We start from the raw sequence: 14,401 nt of genomic DNA, 5'->3' as shown, positions 1-14,401 counted from the left end.
TTAGGACAAGGCCACGCCCCCCAGAATCCTTTACCAGACTACCCTTTGTTTTGGGGGAAGGTGATGGCGCTTCCTTCCCCCTTCATCTGCATAACAATACCCCTACCAATGCCTAACCGCCACTCGAGCCCAAGCTCGCCGCCAATAACCTCAAACCTGTAACCAATCCCTAATCCCTGAAATAATATCACCCAGCCAAACATCATTTCCGGCATCCGAGAGATGCACGCTGAAAGAGGGAGATCCTCAGCCACGCCAGCCCTAAATAGAGCGGGCCCCGCCTCCCGGGCCAGCCGATTGGCTGGCTGGGGGGATGACGCGTCCGAGGATTCCCCTGGTATCGCGGGGGCTAAAAGCCAGCCCCCGCGTGTGTGGGGAGGGGCGTGAAGCCCACAACCCCACCTCCTCCCTAGCTCGGAAGTGGCTCTATGAGATAAGTATCACATCTACCAAGGTTAGGTGACTGAAGATCATGCAACCAAGGGACCATGGCTGCTGAGTATCTGCTTTGCTGGGGCTCCTTCTCCTGAATTTTGATTCTGCAAGTATGCTGCATTGTCCACTGCCCTAAACTATCTTTGGGAAAGTACTGAAGGAATGCTGTAGTTACATCCCATTTATATAGATGGCATTTTATAAGTATATATTAAAATTATTATTATGAGGAGAGGAAAACCTTCAAAAGCCTGACGACTAGTTAGAAAAATAAGTCTTTAATCGTCCCTCTATGAGAGAAAGTATTCAGAAATGCAATGGCTTAATGTAAAAATGTATAAAGTTAAGAACAAGCTTAGCAGGGAAAGGAGGAAATAGCAATAAAAAAAAAATAGCATGGAATATTGCTCGAGGTCCCGTTAATACAGCAAATATATTGACTCGTGGAATGAAACAGAAAAGTTAACACATCACACTAAGCACCCACAGTGCAATTGTTTGTGTGCAACAGAAAAACTAAATAGATATAAGAAGGAGGGAGATGTTCCAATAGAATTTATAGCAATATATTTTCTCATAGAACTTTAGCTCCACTTACTGGCTGTAAATTAAAATCCTTCAATTAGAACATAATTCCTCTGTGGAATGGCAGCCTTTTCAGCTGGCTAGATTCTGCTTGCTCAGAGTACATGGAAGACTGCTTCTCATATTAAACTATCAGTGGACGCTATTATTTATGGTTGTATGGCTCCACATTGGGCCATCATGTTTGTCAACTCTTTGCCCATGTAGATCAGCTAGGCTGTGTGGAGTCTTCCATGGAAGTACAAGCACCTGCCCTGAATTAGAGGTCCTGAGGCTGCTGTCTTATATACCTGGAAATAAACCCCATTGAACTGAATGGGATTTATTTCTGAGTAAACATGTAAAGGATTGTGCTGCAAGTGCTAACACAGCTTTAAGAGTGTAAATCGCATGATGCAGAACGACTGTGCCAGAGAATGGAAAACTGAGGGGAAAGACAATTAAGGAAGAGCACACTGGATTAGAGACATTTAAAAACGCCAGTGGTTTTTGTTATTTGTTTTTTAATGGAAATCCATGGCTTGGGACTGGGGAAACCAAACTAGCAATAGAAATTTTTCTCAAGAATTAATTCCAGAAATGTGCGTGCATGCCAGCACTCTCTCACACAGATGCCTTGTGTGGTGGAAGAAGCAGGTGATGTGTTTGGATTTGACTGACATTTTGGCCAAGGATTTAAAATTATGTTTCAAAACACCCTGTTGGTTTCTAAAAGCTTTTCTCCCCAGGAGTGTGCTTAAAAAATACCGGTTAAGAATGGAACCAATTGCACTAATGGGAATCTTTGATACACTTAGATGAATCTCTTTCAGAATAAAAAGGCACATAGCTCAGCAGCTGGAGTCAAGGAGGGCTGGACCCATCCTTCCTGACAACGTAATTGCACACAGCAGGGCCATAAGCAATTTGTCTGTTGTCTGCCTGGGAAGCCTCTTTTCTATATTAAGCTTTAGCCACAGGTGTCTATATAGACGCTGCTTTTGAAGACCAAGCTCAGGAAACCAAAAAGTCAATAGATACAAGGGGCCAGCTGAGGCCTGGATCTATTTGAGCCCAGGGTTTCAAATGCTTTCTTGCTGAGCTCTGGCCTGCCCTGAAGAGATTGAGGGATTCAGTTAGGACCTTAGGCTGGCTTTCTATGCAGTTGAATTATATCCCTTTTGTGCTCTGAGGGTTTGCTTGCTTTTCTCTTTTTCTTATAGGGTGGCCAGTTTGATCAACTGACACTTATTTGATTTACAACTAAAAGGAGATGCAGCTACCAAAAGCCTTACTGATATCCCATTGTGAATCAATGTACCAGATGGTTAGTTTTTTAAAAATCACTGTGTACAAACCTCTTTCCGCTTCTTTTTCGAGGGCATTGTCTCTTGGTCTACTCGATAGCTATTTCAGCAACACAGAGCTACAGGTCTACCGGTGGTGGCAGCACATAAGACAAGAGGGGATCTACACCAATATGTGACAGTGTGCAGGTGAAGATGCTTCAGATCAAATTTTGTGAACTGAATTTAGTGACACATCAAAAGTGGTTGGAGCCTGCTGGGTCTTTCTGAGTCATTTTAGATAACTCTTGGGAAAACCTTAGGCTTTTTATAATGAACTTAATGGAAAAATAAGAAACATACTTGTCCATCCATTCATCTGTCTATGTTATGACAGGCTCAACGCAAAGTCCTGCTGTACACAGGGCCTGTGATAGGGTTGGAAAAGGATAATTAAAGCCCAGGCTGAATGACTGCAATGGTCAAAACTGCCAGACAGGTGTCTTTGGTTTCCTACATTGACAGAGTTTTGGCTTACCTCTGCTCCCTGGGCCACAATTTGATTTCTGACATTAATATCAATGGGTCTACACTGAGTAGAATTTAGTTGGCTACAACCCAGGGTTAATTAGCCGCTTCCTCTCCTTACCTTTGTCACGCTTTCTTTTATTGTGACATAGTGCCCTGTGACATCATGCTCTTTTGCAAAACAGGATTTTAAAAAGGGCTGATGGAGGGAAGCCATTGATCAAAGTCTCCATACATACAGGGACAAAGGAAACAGAAACTGACTAAGGAAGGTGCAAACGAAGGGCAAATCATCACTAATGTTCGGGCACACTGAACATGAATCAATGAGAAAGAGATAAAGCAAGGTGGATATTTCTTATTAAAGTTGCAGGGGACCTCTGCTATAGGAGATTTATTTTTGAATAAACAATATAGAAGGATATTGGTCACAGGAACAGACACAGCAGATAATATAGCACTATATTAACTACAATTTAAATCATGTCTGCAACTTATTGGGGGGAAGCACTGCTTCAGTAGCAATATACAGGCCTGGTGTAGAAGCAACACCAGCTTCAGACTGACTTATTTGGCATTGAGAAGGATTGACTGAAGTTTCTAATAACAAATGGGTACATGTGACACTGTGCAGTTCAGAGCCTTTTCCACTGCTGCCTCTGTCTACAAAAAGAACTCTGAAAGAATTAGTTTTTGTAGAAGACAATCAAATAATAGAAGGCATTTGTAGGTTCTCTTTGAAGTCGTAATTGAAAACAAAGTGGATTTGGCTTCTTCACGAAGCAAGGTTCATTGGAGGAAAGGAACTGCCTTCACCACTAAGTGTCAAAGTATTCTGGCCTACTAGCATGCTGGGTCAGAGAATAAGAGAATTGTACCAGCGGAGGGGGCAGTGAGATGAGGGAGAATCGTAAAGCCAACTTTGAAAGCCTGCTCAGATGCTCATAGCATAACATCTTGTTGTGTGTAACAAGATCTATTGAACGTAATAGAAAAAGGGGGTCTCAGAGGCAATTGCTTGGGATCTCTGCAATAAATCAAATCTCTGTGCAGTTTAATGTTGTGTCACACTTTTTGTGCCCCACTCCCACCCTCCGGCACCATAAATATTGTCAAAAGCAGGAGCTGGACATTCCTGAAGAATAAAAGAGAGGTTGAGGTCAAATTGTGACAACTCACTGGATAATATTCTTCCTCACGACCTACCTGGTAGCATTTAAACTGTAGGCTTTAGTGGTAAGACAAGTCCTGTATAGGCAGAAAAACACCAGCCACTTTGAACTCATCCCATGCTGTGTGGGAGAAAATAGCAGGTTATGCGTGTTTATTGTTAAGGTGAATGATTTCCTTTGGCCACCCTTGTGCTGTTGCTTGACACCCATAAATTAACATCACATAACTCTTTGCCCCACACAATCTGTCCATGCCCTTATTTTATTTTTTCTGGGATTATCATTAGAGCTCCTGTCGAGGCACCAAGTTTATCATGGAAAATTCGGAAACAGCAGAGGAATCCCAAAGAGCTTTTAGGCCACACGCATCCATTCCTCCAATAACTATTTGCCACATTGATGGCTCCTATTTTGCCTGGAGAGCCTCACAGCTGAGCTTCCAGAGGCAGGAAGACTTATATGCCTTCCCTCTGCCAAGTTTTTCAGATGCAGGGGAAATGTATGTGCTTTTTCCTCTTAATAGGCACTGTGCAAAAGAAAAAGAAAAAGTGGTCAATACTATATTTCCTGGGCTCCTTTGACAACAATGTATTAACCAACAGATGCTGTTCCCAGAATTCTGCAAATTTCTCATAACTCTGAACAAGGAGCACAACCCAACAGACTTCTCATTTGTCAGAAAGAGTATATTTATTCATTCATAGTTATGGGGGGGGGATTTATATCCAACCACACAGCCCCTCAGGATGGCTAGGTCTGATAACATGAATTTACTTCTTTTTTCTTTCCTTCTTTACTAGCATTCTGCACCTGAATCCAGTAAAGCTCCTCAAAGTGACAGGACAAACTCTGAAATAGAAGTGTGGAGACAGGACATTCGGTTTTAGGCATCTACAGCCCCACTATCCCTGAGCAATTGTTCCAATGCCTCCCACAGTGCTCTCTGCAGCTCTCTCCATGCACAAAGAGGTATTTTTTATGGAACTTACAAGAGAAACTATTCAGACATCTGAGACTTGGCTTGGAGGGGTCAGGTAGGGTTGTCATTTGTCTGTAATTTCCCGGATATAGCCGGGATTCAGCCGTCGGAAACTGTGTCTGGGCAGAAATCGCTGAAATTTCCAGGAAAACCTGGACGTATGGCAACTCATGTCGGAAGTGTAGATTTTTGTGGGGAAAGGTAAATTACCCCTGGATGGTTAAGTCCAGTCAAAGGCAACTATGGGGTGCAGAGCTCATCTCGCTTTTCAGGCCGAGGAAGCCAGCGTTTGTCCACAGACAGCTTTCGGGGTCACATGGCCAGCATGACTAAACCACTTCTGGCACAATAGGACATCGTGACAAGTGCCAGAGTGCATGGAAATGCCGCTTACCTCCTGCCACAGCAGTACCTATTTATCTACTTGCACTGGTGTGTTTTCAAACTGCTAGGTTGGCAGAAGCTGGGACAAAGCAATGGGAACTCACCCCATTGCACGGATTTGAACCACCAACTTTCCAATTGGCAAGTACAAGAAGGTTTAGACCACAGTGCCACCCACATCCCTTTATCTTTTGACATATGGCAACCTTAGCCAGGAGAACTGGAGGCTGACTTTTAGTTGCTTGCACACAACCCTGAGAGCTGTGGTTTTAACACTTTGTTTATTGGATTTTATGTGGTGGGGGAAGGAGCAATAGTTGGATCACAGTCTGTTGGGAGAAATGTACTCCCACGCCCAACCAGGTATTTTGTACGCTGAGATGGGGAGAAAATGGGATAAAACAATGAGATGGTTGGAAAACAGGAATGTGAATCGAGGTGGGACATGAGTTTTATAAAATATAACAGAATAGATGGAAAATGGAATAGTGGGGAGTGGGCATGGATTGCCATTAACTAGATTGGGCCAGACCTCAAAGAGCCACAGGACTGGAGTAGTGCTGTGTGTACAACATACACACACCCAAATCCTAGGCCCTTCCAGACTGTCACTATTTTGGGTGGGATTCAGTCACATACTGAAAAATTCAGGTTGTACAATTAAAGTTGATTCGGTGTTCTTGAGCAACAAACTGCCCAACCCCCCCCCCTTTTCTTTCGATCGGGAAAGTGACAGGAAAATACACTGGAAGCCGGGGGTCAATGTTGCACCGACATGTAATAGTGACCATTCTGCAGATCAAAGTGTTCGATGGGCATATACAGAATAAGGTGATCCCACAAGTAAGCTGTAGATTGAGTTGGCAACTGTTTTGGAAAAAACCTCAGGTAAAAATCCTCCACTTGTTTCATAGGGAATCAAAGGAGCAATGAAATTGTTAATATGTAAAATTCAGAAGATAAAGAAAAACTAGCATGATGACCTACTTCCTCTCCCATTCCAGAAGGCAGATAGACCTAACCGCTTTGCTGTAAGCATTCTTGAGCATTCACAGTTCTGCTGACTCCTTAGCCCATATTTCAGTGTCAGTTGTACATAAGGAAGGAAGGAAAGGATTTTGCTGGAGGAAGGAGGGGGGGCGAGTTGTGCCCTCAAAACAAGAACTATTTACAGTTCCATAAGCATGTTAGAGATGGCTGGGTTTTCAATGCAAGGCTTGTTCGAATACATTGTCGGTCTTGTAATTGACTGTCAGCTTGATTTACAATGGCAGCTGTGATGGGTTTGGTGATTTCATTCCAAAAAGCTCTTTGAAATAAGTGAGGGGAAAAGTCAACCCACTGAAGCAACTCGATTTGTTAATATCATCAAAGTCTAGGGAAGGCTTTAGGTGCCACATCAGCTCCAAACACACTTGGCTCAGAAATGCAGCAGCCTAAGAAGAGGCTGTTTATCAAAGCCACCACAATAGCAGTTGGCATGAGGGATGGGCAGGCAGACGGGCGAGGGAGGAATGAACGGACATTCCGGAAGCAGAGCTGCGATACAAACTTCTCATACAATCATGTCCTGAGCATTAAAACATCCCAGTTCCTCCAAAGTGCACATAAATAACTTCAGAATCAGTCTGGTGTGCTGCTGCAGATACTGTATAAGCATCTTAGTTTGGCCCAGGCTGCATTTGTGATGGCACTCCTCACTATCAAAAATTATGAATCACTGACGTCTGGCTTCCTGGAAATCACGGATGGGTTTTTCCAATGCTGTGTATCAGGAGCAGCCAACATGCTGCCCTCCAGATATTGTCGGAATGCAATTCCCATTATCCATAACCACTAGTCCTGCTGACTGGAGCCGATGGGAACTGTAGTATAGAGACCCCTCCCAGATCTACATTTCCTAGCCCCTTTAACAAAGCACAAACTACAGTTTCCATGATTCTTTGGGAGTAAGCCATGACTGATAAAGTGGTATAAGAGTGCTTTAAAGGTATGGTGTGGATGTAACCCAAACTGCCTCAGCCCCAGCCATCATGGTCAGGTTGTAAAGGAGCAGTAGTTGTCACTGAATAGCAAGCTTAGATAAAGTAACAGAGATGTTGAAAGTGCAATAGAATGGAGTGTATCTGCATGCTTCTACTAGCTGCGTGAAAATGTCGTTCCTCCGGAACAGGGGTGTCCAACCAGTTGACCTGGTCGATCCCCAGGATGTTTGGGTCGATCGTGGGCTCTTTTTCGTTTGCGTGGGAAAAAGATAATCCACCCCCGCCCCCTCGCCCTGTCCTCCATTCGCGCATGATCTCTAGAATGGAAGAGGGAGTTTTCCCTCAGAGGCTGTTCGTTTCCTGGTCGATCTTTTGGTGAGTGACTTTTCCCTTTTTCCCCTAAAGAAAGCTCAACATTTTTGACCTGCCCCTCTAAAAAAAGGTCAACAGTTTTGTCTGTCCTCCCTAAAAAAAGCTGAACATCTTAGACCTGAAAACCCCACCCCCAAAAAAGGGGTAGATCACTGCCAGTTTTTTATTCTGTGAGTAGATTGCAGTCTCTCAGGATTTGGATGTCCCTCCTTCAGAAGATGGGGAAGAAGCCACTTCCTGGTCTCCCCCTAGAGGCTTGTCAGGACTTTGGAGGAGTGGGTAGGTTATATAAGGCAGCTCACTCTGCCTTCCTCTCCTGCATGCAAAGTGGGGATTAGCCGGTGGCCATGCTAGGGACAAGTAAGAGTTTATTATTCTCACCTGCAACTGGCTTCTACTGGGGGGGGCTTCCCCCACCTGCTCCATACTGTTGTGCAGGTTTAGTATAGCTATTGGTGGGAGCTGCATAAATTAGTGGATTGAACTGGTCCCTGCTGAATGTACAGGGAAATGAAAAAGGTTGGCACAGATGGTGATTACCTTGAGGCACTTTTCAGGTGAATAGTGATTCTGGAGACTTGCACACAAAGATTCAGTGCAGATCCCTTTTGAGGCTAGCCTGTGTCACTCACCCTGGGTTGTGGGGCTCCAAGGGGTCATGGGTCAGGAAGACCTCCCTTCTCATCTGAATGGTGTGGGACGAGGGGACTGGTGGAATGTAAGCCTTCTTCTCTTGCTCCCTCCCTGAAAGGCAGGGTAACCCAAATTATAACCTACTTAGAAGCCTGGTTGTCAGTTTTAAATATTTCCCATACAGTGGCTTTCACCTGTGTAGATCAGAAGTTCATTTGTATTTAATATGGTGGCCCTAGTTTAAATCCAAACGTTGTGGCATGCCTATTTATAGAAGATCTCCTTAAGCACAGAATGTGTGGGCTTTTTAACATATCCTTTACTGTTAAGTTTGGACTGAAGTCTGTATTTGGAAGGCTAAAATAGACTCCAATTGCTAGATCTCTTTCCTGACAACTAAAGGGCAAGGAATGTAGACTTACTAAGAGTGTTAAAAGTTAACAAGCCAGTAGCTGGCTAATTAGGTTTTAACCAGAATAGTTAAAAGAAAGCACTTAGCAGGCTCGTAGGTCAAAATGGTTCTTGAGTCCTATATGTAAGTAGAATAACATGAATGGTACATTCAGTACATTGCCCTGATAGCTGAATAAATGTGGGGAAGGCAAAACAGGAATGAACTATGAATTAGTCTTTTTTTTTCCCCGCAACCACATTACAAAGCAAATGGCTTGCAGCAAAATATTGATGGCTGATATCTTCTGTTAACTTTTAATCTCTGTACTTTTTGAAGCAATTATCCAAGGACAAGTTGCAAGGTGGAAAGACAGTACAGTACCGTGGCTGTATGTTTTTTGCTATTTCCTTTTTCTTTCTTTTTTAGGAGACTAGGGAAAGAGCAAAAGCCAGGATGTCTCAATCAAAATGTAAACGGCATTAGCCTGCTGCACAAGGAGCTAATGCGCAAACCCCAACGTATCAGGAGCCTGTCAAGGGAAGACTTTTCTATCCATTTGCCGGCGTGAGATAGGGACCTCGTGGTGCATTAACTTGAAAGATGCAGGTAGGGCACAGAGCTCAGATGTCGAAATGAGCTACGAGGCTGCCACAAGCTTTTGCTGTAGGACAGTCAGATTCCGGACGCATTCTGCCTGCAGTTCTAGTGGCAAAACTGCTGTAGCATCAATGTGGAATTACTTCCAGTTTATAATAAAGAAAGTGACCTCATTACCTCACCCTCGTTTTTTTCTTATCCTCCTCCTTTTTCTTCTCTGCCTCCAAGGACCTTTGATTGCCTTTTATTTCTTTTTCAATCAAGTTCTTTTTATCATCTAAAATATTAACTTAAAAGTAATAACTCATCCTCAGATGCTGGGACGAAGAAACTAATGGCTCCTCCGAGAGGTGTACCTAAGGCTTGATTTTATCTGTTTGGGCTCTAGCATTCAAATGCTTCCATCTTTAGTGAAATGGGGACTATAGAATATTAATTCAAGTGCTATTTCAAAAGCTACCAATAACCACTGGGGACCAATGGTTCTCTTTTGACTTTTATCCCCTTTACCTCCCTTGAACTGCAAGCAGGAAAGTCACACATCCTCTTCTCCTTGAATCTGCTGCTGCTGTTAAAACCAACTCTGAGGTACCCAAGTTCCTCCCTCCAGCAGCTGTCACTAGTCCACATCCATTCCACATCAGGCTGTAACAGAGATGGGGAGGGAAAGGGACAGAGGACCACCCCACAGAACCGGATTTAGGGCGGTGCAGGTGGTTCCCCCACACAGGGCACTGAACCAAGGAGACACAAAACTGAGAAGATCCATTTGGGGGCACAAAATTTTGGGCTCGCACAGGTGCCATATTACGAAATATTTATCAAAGTCTACGCATGCACATCATCAATGCATCCAAGAGGCCAGCAACTCTAGAGGCCTCTAGTTCTCATGTTTTTCTCCCCACCTGGTCCTTAGAAGAACTTTTAACTAAGAACTTGTATCTGAGTTCCCCTATTTCCTCCTTCCTTGTGTTAACAGCAGCCCTCTTCAGGAAGATCATCCTGTCACTCCAGCCTACCCACTCCATCCCTTACATATATATGCCAAAATTAATTTTTCCAGTCTAATTGGGGGAGGTCAACGTGCTCATGGAAGAGTAGGTTAACCCTTCCCTCCCCAACTGTGCCAACCAAATGCACCTGTCAGGGACTGGCTGGATGACAAGGAGTGGGGGGCACCAGCCAGGGAACCCCCAAGGGAAATCCCAAAGGAGGAAGGCTCAGAGCCTGGGGATAGGTGGTGGGACACCAAGGAGAGGTCAGAGGGAAAAGAGTTGTTGGATGTTGAAGGGGCCACAGGATTTAGTCAACAGAGAGAGTCTGTGACAGGCAGCAGTTCTGACTCAGAGGCTGAAGCAGAGGACAAGGGGCAAGAGGCTACAGAAGAATGCAGGGAGCCTGCCTCTCCTGCTGTGACAAGCTCCCCTCCCGCTTTGTCTTCAAGGGCACACAGTGTGATGCATAGCACAGAACAGAGATTAGACTTCTGGGAAAACATCTAGCAGAGGAGAAGCCTTAGAGAGGATTGAAAGCCGTCAGTCCTGGCAACTGCTCCATTGGGGCAAGACTTACTGAGTTGTATGCTGTTTCTTTGACTACAGAGCTAACTTCTGTGGCAAACTCTGCTTCTTGCTTGCTGACCTGCCCCTGACTCTAGCGTTGACAGCCCCCACACACAAATATGCTGTACTGTAATTAGGCTTGGAGAAAAAAAGCCTTCTGTTGGATCTCATAAAGAGCTTATTGCCTCATGGGAGGGGCATTTTGGGGCAGTGCAATGGGGACATGAGGGTTAACCCTTTCCTCCCCAGCTGCAATTCTACTTTGCAGGTTTTATGCAAATCGGAAAAGAATACATCATAGTAGGTTTGTCTATGCCCTATACAGTGGTACCTTGGGGTTACAAACACCTTGGGTTACAAACACTTCGGATTACAGACTCCGCTAACCCAGAAGTAGTATCTTGGGTTAAGAACTTTACCTCAGGATGAGAACAGAAATCATGTGCCGGTGGTGTGGCAGCAGCGGGAGGCCCCCATTAGCTAAAGTGGTACCTCAGGTTAAGAACGGTTTCAGGTTAAGAATGGACCTCCGGAATGAATTAAGTTCATAACCAGAGGTACCACTGTATACATCTTTTATGCCCATTACTTACTAGTACAGTTTGCCCTGTTCCTTGATCTGTGTAATTCTGCTCCACAGCTGGTATCTAGAACTCCATTATTACTGTGCCAATGTTACGACTCTTCAAGGACATTATTTGTGCCAATATTACGACTCTTCAAGGACATTATTTCAGCTCATGTGGTGTTGTTGGTGGTGGTCTTCTTTTTTTAACTATCATATTGGTACATTTTACCCAGCTCTAGCATGGCTCTAAATGAGACCAACAGAGGAAATCTCCATCAGACTTACCTGAATAGCAGTATACAGCTGTAGCACAGCTTTCCTCCTATCTAAGAGTTATTCAACAACAATCCCAAGAGCGCTGCAGACAGCAAAATAAATAAATTTTCTACCTGGGGGATTGTAAATGGTGGGAGTCTTGTGCCTAAGAGTCTCTTGGGAAATGTTAATGGGATTTTGGGATCTAATTATAGTGTAATTAATACAGTTGTCCCACGTTCTCCTCTGGGATAGAGGGCATAAGAAAGGCATTTTAATGAGCTCTCTTGGGTTTTGGCAGGTATGTTATAAGATGCAGAGCAAGAATTAAACAAATTAAGAGACACTACTCAAGAGACCACAGAAAAGAACCAGTTGTTCAGCTGAGCTAGTTTTGTAAGAATGTTGTAGGAGAAATGTCCCTTGCAGCTCCGAGATAAAGATTCAGAGTGTTGCGAACTTCAGAATGTCGGGAAGATGTAGGAGACCAGCCATTTGCAAAGCAACGATAAGATAAGATAACATCACAAATCACAAGATAAGGCCTTTAGTAAAAATTCTCATGGCTGCAACAGAATACTGCTCTTTCATTGAATAATGAAACAGCAAAATACAGGTCCTCTTGGTTAGAAAGAGGAACATAAAGATACAAGGATGGTTTTCAGCTGCTTTGCTTCAAGTTTCGTAGAATGTGAACCAAGCAATCATTTGCTAAAATCAGAAGACAGTATGAGACTTTCATTGGCCTACAGCAGGTGTGGGGGAACTTTCACCCTCCAGATATCCCTGGACTGCAACCCAGTGAAGGCTATTCCATTAGGGCAAGTGGGGCACCTGCTCACATACTTAGTTGCAGCCAGTCAGAGGATGAACACCAACCACCACTGATACAACCTCTATCATCCTTGGTGGTTGGCTTATGGGTGTTGTAGTTCAGAAATACCCAGAGGGCCAAATGTTCACCACCACTGGCCTAAAAGTTGGGTTTTATTCTTAGTTCAGGGAATATAAATTGTGCAAAAAGTGTGATATACACATGGGCAACTGTCAAATTCATTTTCTCTCACTTTTCCATTTTTCCAGCCTTAAATTCATTTCTCAACCTTTCCACATCAGTTTGTGGGTGGATAGTATGGAAATTCATCAAGATCTTACTGCGAATTTCTCCTAATATATATGTTTATCTACAATTTTGCCTAATATACACATTTCTGCAAAGCAAATTTTCTTAAATATAATTATTTTACAAGTTATTTTCACTCTTATATGCATATTTACTCTTATTTTACCCTAAGATATTCATCTTTGTATCTATTACTTGACTGGAGAACTGCATTGCAAAATTCAGAGAAATGTGAATTGTGAGCAATGGCTGTGCTTTGATTTGTGTATTGTTTCGGAATTAGGTTCACTTTTAAATGCAAATTGAATCAAATTTCTCCCCATCCCAACCATAACATTGTTCATGCATTCGTTTTCTTACACCCAAGCTTCCTTCATCTACATTTTGTTTGTATAAAGTACCCTGACTAGGAGTGAAGTGTCCCATTCTCTGTTCAGCTTGCACAGTCCAGGAATAGAAAATGGAGCCTTTTTATTCTTATTCCATTTATTTCTGTCACAGCAAAAGTTGACAAGGCTAGGCATGTTCCTGCTTAGCTTGTAACCTCTCCTCTGGGTCTTCCTCCCTCCACCCCAGCAGTCCTATGATAATAGGCTGAATCCTACTGGCTTGCAAGCAATCTTCCTTTGCCTCTTTTCCACATGCTCTACCAGCAATTATTTGCAGAGGTCAATAAATATGCCCTGACATTTATACTGTTTGCAAAGGGTGCAGAACTGTAAGAGACTTATCCCCAAACCTGAATTTCAGCTTTATCAGAAGCTATTTTTTAAAGCTGACTAGATTTGGTTGAATGGTCCGAGAGGATCAACCAAACTTTATTTCAGGGAATCTCAACTTCAGGATTGGAATTGCTTTACTCAAAATTGCTTTCAGGGTAGGTCTCAGCAGAGTGCATGTGGATATAACCACTGTGTACTGGTCCCGTGGGCTAACCGAGAGGCAAGGTCCAAGTCCAGTCCGAGGTCGAAGGTGTAGTATGGAGGCAGTCCGTAAAAGTTGAAGCTGGATGCAGGTCAGGTAGTCAGGTGAGGTCAGGAGCTCCGGCAGGATAGCAGGACAGGGTTCAGGCAGGAACTGACAACCAACGAAGTTGCTCCCGCAACTTGGGGCTGGCTGGTTTTTATCTGTCCCGAGGCACAGGGCGGCCCCAGTCTTCAGGTGACTCGCCTCTCCTGGCCTGGAAGTGAGCACTCCTCCTGCAGGAACTTAGTTCCCTCCGCCTCTCTGCCCTGAGCCTCTGTAGCTCAGGAGAGGCTGGAGGTTTACCGGACCCAGAGGCAACCTCAGCTTCCTCTGACGGGGCTGAGAGTGGAGCACCTGCAGGCAATGGGTCCTTCACCCCCTCAGGAGCCAGAGCAGACTCAGCTGGTGCCTGCACCTGAGGATCCAGCACAGGTGAGGACCCTTCAGGTTCATGCCCCAGCCCCAGCTCAGCTGGTTCTGGAGGCGGGGAATCCTGTGCAGGCTGGGATTCCTCAGGTTCAGAATCCAAATCCAAATCCCAGGCCATCACACACTGCTATACCTCGGGTTACAGACGCTTCAGGTTGCCTTTTTTGGG

Source organism: Podarcis vaucheri (genome assembly GCF_965113315.1).
Source record: "Podarcis vaucheri genome assembly, chromosome: 1".
Classification (NCBI taxonomy): Eukaryota; Metazoa; Chordata; class Lepidosauria; order Squamata; family Lacertidae; genus Podarcis; species Podarcis vaucheri.
The sequence above is the reverse complement of the archived record's forward strand: the minus strand, read 5'-3'. Positions refer to the sequence as shown.